The sequence below is a fragment of the Pelodiscus sinensis genome, chromosome 10, assembly GCF_049634645.1.
Source record: "Pelodiscus sinensis isolate JC-2024 chromosome 10, ASM4963464v1, whole genome shotgun sequence".
Classification (NCBI taxonomy): Eukaryota; Metazoa; Chordata; order Testudines; family Trionychidae; genus Pelodiscus; species Pelodiscus sinensis.
In genome coordinates this window covers 29208713-29213804 of record NC_134720.1, presented here as the reverse complement: position 1 = coordinate 29213804, position 5092 = coordinate 29208713, and the positions used below count along the sequence as shown (strand labels likewise).

General features: G+C 45.2%; 1 long non-coding RNA gene across 2 annotated transcripts in view; it reads left to right on the top strand.

Moving 5' to 3' along the window:
- Window positions 1-1917: 1917 nt before the first annotated feature.
- LOC112545862 (uncharacterized) overlaps window positions 1918-5092 on the top strand; it is a 69206-nt gene continuing 66031 nt past the window's right edge. For both annotated transcript variants that reach the window (XR_012906248.1, XR_012906247.1), the window contains exon 1: window positions 1918-2004. This is a non-coding gene — a long non-coding RNA (uncharacterized LOC112545862). The remainder of the gene's footprint in view (window positions 2005-5092) is intronic.

Below are 5092 nucleotides of genomic sequence, written 5' to 3'. Positions count from 1 at the left end.
CCAATGTCCCTCAGCCCACCCCCTCTGCCCGGGACCAGGCTGGCGGCTCCCGGGAGCTTGCCCTGGACCGCAAGAGGCGGGCACCTTCCTGGGCTAGTGCGGACATCGTGGACCTCGTCCACGATCTCCGCACTAGGCACAGGAAAGTGGCCGTCTAGGGCAGGAGAGCTGCCAGCCTGGCCACCCAGGAGCAGGTGTGCATGAAAATAAAGGGGGTCCACTGAGACCCCCGACCCTGAGCCCTGAGCTTACAATGGCCGTCCTGGGTCAGACCAAAGGTCCATCTAGCCCAGTAGCCTGTCTGCCGACAGTGGCCAACCCTAGGGACCCTGGAGGGGATGGACCGAAGACAGTGACCAAGCCATTTGTCTCGTGCCATCCCTCTCCAGCCTTCCACAAACTTTGGGCAGGGACACGACTCCTACCCCCTGGCTAAGACTACTCCATGGACCCAACCTCCATGACTTGATCTCACTTCCCTTTAAACTCTGTTCTAGTTGTAGCCTTCACAGCCTCCTGCAGCAAGGAGTTCCACAGGTTAACTATTTGCTTTGTGAACAACAACTTTCTCTTACTAGTTTGAAGTCTGCTACCCATTCCTTTCCTTTGGTGTCCTCTAGTCCTTCTTTAGGGGAACTCATGAAGAACTTTTCTGTGTGCACCCTCTCCACCCAACCCCTGCTTTTAGAGACCTCTATCCTGTCCCCGCTCCATCTCCTCTTTTCTAAGCTGAACAGTCCCAGTCTCTGTAGCCTCTCTTCATATGGGACCTGTTCCCAACCCCTGATCATGTTAGTTGCCCTCCCCTCTCCCAGCCTTTCTCTTCCCCTCTCCCACCTTCTTTTCCCAATCTCCCCCAGTTTTGTTCAATAAAGACAGAGTCAATGTTGGAAGAAACGTTATCTTTATTTTGTACATCAATAAGAAGGGGGGCTAGGGAAGGGTAAGTGGAAGGAGGTGAGGGAGGAATGGGGTACGAGCCCCCGATGGGGAGGACTGGGCTGGCTCTGCGGGCTTCTGGGGGTGGAAGCTCTCCTGCAGCCCCCCGATTGCCCCCTCTCCCCAGATGGCAGCCTGCGGCAAGTGCAGCCGGGCTGATGGCCGAGTGCTGTGATGTGCCCAGTGTGGGTACTCCGGGCAATCCAAGCCGGGACTGCTTTGCAAGCAGGGCACCCCTTAGAACTGTCTGTCCGGGGTGGGGGTCGGGACCCTTTAAGAGCAGCCCTCGGCTAGCCTGAGACAGCATCTCCACGCTCTAAGTCCTCCTCTTATGCCCTGCCGGCACTGCTTCCGGCCATCCTTAAGCCCTGTTCAGGGTCCACTCAATGTGGACTTGCTAGTTCGAATTAGCAAAACGCTAATTCGAACTAGTTTTTAGTTCTAGACGCGTTAGTTCGAATTAGCTTAGTTCGAATTAACTAATTCGAACTAAGTTAGTTCGAATTAGTGCTGTAGTGTAGACATACCCTCTGTGGGGTGGGATAAGGCAAAGAAACTCCTATTCCCTTTTGATAGCGTGTTCACAGACTCAAGCAAATTTGTGTGAACCATGTTTAGTTTCTGAATGCAGGCTGGGTTTGATCAAAAGACGTGTGTGTGTGTGTGTGTGTGTGTGTGTGTGAGTGTGTGTGTGTGTGTGTGTTGTGATTCAAACTGAATGTGTTACATGGCTTAGCCTTTAGTAGGCCCTAGTTCAGGGGTGGGCCTGCGAGCACAGTAGGAGCCTCAATTCCCTGCCTGCCCCACCTCCTGATGCTGCTCCGAGCAATTTTCTGAATGCTGCAAGCCTGGAGGGAGAGGAAGAGAAGCTTTGTATGCTACTCCCACCCCCCAGAACAATCTTGCAGCTTAGTTGGTTTGTGACCAATGAGAGCTGCCTATTTGGAGAATAGGCAACACATAAAGATCCCTTTCCCTCTCCCCCTGAGCATTCAGAAGAGCACATATGGCCCCCTCCTTGCTGAGGAATCTGCTGGGCAGGGCTGCTGGTCATGAGCCTCCCAGGTAAGCGCCTCTCAGCCAGAGCCTCCTTTTAGCACCTCAGCTCCTCCCTCCCTCCAATCCTCTGTTCCCTCTCCTGCACCCCTACCCCATTAACCCAGACCCTCTGTATCCTTGCTCCTTCACCCATACTCCTTCCCAGACTCTGCACCCCCTCCTATATGCCTTCTGTAGATCACAACCTCCTCTCAGACCTGGCACAATAATCCCCTACCCTCGGTCACAACTCAAAGTCCTGCACCCCCTGCACTCCTGCCACAGGTCTCAACCCCCTCCCAGACCCTGCATACCCTCCTAAACTCCTCCTCCAGGTCAGAATTCACCTCTGCACCCATGCTTCCTTCTGGACTCTGCCTCAGGTCACAACCTTTTCCTTCACCCATCCTCCATCTCAGACCCCACACCTCCTCCATTAATATAATGGAAGAGTGTGGTCCTTGGAGTAGTACCTAATCACAAATTATTGCCCACCCTGCACTAGTTGGTGAGTGTCAGAAAGAAACCAGATAGCTCTCATCAAGTAAGGGATATTACAGTGAGAATGAGTTCTCCCAGTTCTAGGATGTGTCTTGAGGGTTCTGGACCTGAATCACTGGAAATATTTTAGCTATATTGTAGCTTTGTCCAGGGACCTCTTCTTGTAGTCAGGGGGTTGATTTTTAGAGGTTGTGAAGTTAGAGATGCATTCAAAAGGAATGGCAAATCCATGAAATGAAACTTTATTCAAGTGTGTAAACTGAAGATTCAGCACCTAGCATCATGTACGCTGACTTTATATTTGCAAATTCAGTTATTCAGGGAATCAGGGAAACATTTTGAGAGATTATTCACAATACAAATCAATCCAGGACACACTTACTAAGTACCTGTTAGACATGAAAATGAGCTAACAATGAAACATAAAAGGGTAAATTTTGTGTTGATCTTAGCTTTATTAACCTAGTTGAGAAGGAAAATGTTGATGTCTCTTAAGGAGTTTTCTACTGAGTACTTATAGAATAGGTAGGAAAATGAAGCTAAAACTGTGTATAATGAAGAAACTGCTTGTTAAAAGAATACTATTTCTACAAAGTGCTAGAAGAGATTAAATTATGGAAGGCTGCCTTGACTCAGACACAGAGGACATGCATGGTTAGGCTTTATAATGTGCAACATCATATGGTACATGTTTGACTGAAGAGAGTAGTTTTTTATTATTTAAATTTAGATTTTTTTGGTTCAGCTGCTTGGTACTCACAACCGCGCATGTAGTATTTTCCAGCGCTAGTCCTCTGGTATTATACGTTGTTTGTATAAAAAATGAACACCACTTTGATATTATAGTTGCTCTTGCTTTGAGCTCTTTTTGTTTGCTTTATTATCACTATTTATTGAACTGAACTGTACACATAGACACTAGCAAACCCGGAGCAATGCCAGTGTCTTATCTGCTATATTAACAGTTTCAATTGTTGCAAATTCTCTCTTGTGTTATGTTAATGGACTTTTAAATGCTTATCTGTTGTATAATAGCTGGGTACACACAGTGTTTCATGCTGTATTTACAGTGCTTGGCATGTTAAAGTTAAGAGTTAGAGCATGTCTACACTGCAGGGCAAAAGTTGAATTAAGATAGGAAACTTCAGCTATGTCAATTGCATGGCTGAAGTTAAAATAACTTAATTCGGCTTTTGGCACTGTCTACACAGCAGGAAGTGGAAGGAAGAACACTCTTTCTTTGACTTCCCTTACTCCTCATGAAATGTGGGTTACAGGAGTCAGAGTAAAAAGTTCTCTAGCTCAACATTATTTCAAAATAACGGCTTGCTGTGTAGATGCGCACTATGTTATTTCAAAATAATGTCAGTTATTCCAAAATAACGCTGCTGTGTAGACGTTACCATTGCCCAAGACTTCACAATGGCAGGGAAATTATTATGTGAGATGTGCCCAGAAAATCCTGACAAGTGACTCACGCCCGTACACTACAGAGGAAGGCAAAAATCAGCCTCAATGATCACTGCCAATCTAATTTGAAGAAAATTCTTTTCTGAACCCACATATAGTGATCAAGTTGCATTTGTTCCTAATTATGCAATGGTCAACTGAACTTTTATATTGTCTTCCTGCTCCTCTGTCCCCTTACAATCAGAGGCCACTGTTATTGTGATGTTTGGATTCTATTCTTAACTAAAAGCTTTGAGATAATGTATTTAAATTATACCTTAGCTGATTTGAAAGAATGTATATGTATATTTTCATTCCTGTTATATTTTTTGGGGGGGAAGGGGGTAATATTGATCTTTCATGCAATCTAATGCATTTCAAATTAAACAAAAAATCCTCTTTGCTATTTTTGTGCATACAAATTGTACTCCTCATTTCTATGGCTCCTAAGCCCTGTGGACTCTTTGACCCTAGTAAATATTGTGCTTGCTTTTTGTAATGCTCTGCTCTTTTCAAGACTTAGCAATTTTAAGTGCTCAGAGCTGCATGCCAGGCAGGATGTGTCTCTTTTTCTCTCTAAGGGCGGATCTGTTTCTGCTTGCTGCATCTTGAATCAGACAGGCTGAATACCAGTGGTTATCAACAAAATCTAGGGGCAAGAATAGGCTAACCTATTGCTGCTTCCTTAAATGGTGCATCTGGAAAAACACCTTTTTGTAACATAGGAATTTGGCAATAACTCATTTGGCTATGATGATATAGAAAAAAAAGTATTTTCTTGTGCTGCCTTGGGTGGCTGAAAAACTGATTTCAAAGAACAAGCTTAGCAAATTCAGTTTGTCTTAAAATGAAGTCTGGTCCAAGTACATTCTGCCTTTTAAACACCAAAATAATTTGTTTTATGGATGGGGGAATGTAGTGCACTAATATACCTGGACTTCAGGAAGGCTTTTGACATAGTCCCACATGACATTCTAATAAACGATCTGGAAAAATGTGGGCTTGGAGGAACTATCATTAGATGGATATATAATTCATTAAACATCTGCAAAAATGGAAAACTATTAATGGAGTGATGTCAGATGGGAAGGAGGCCTTAAGTGGGAATCCACAGGGATCTGGTCTTGGTTGGGATTGATTTGGTCTTGTTACGGTGTTGTTTCAC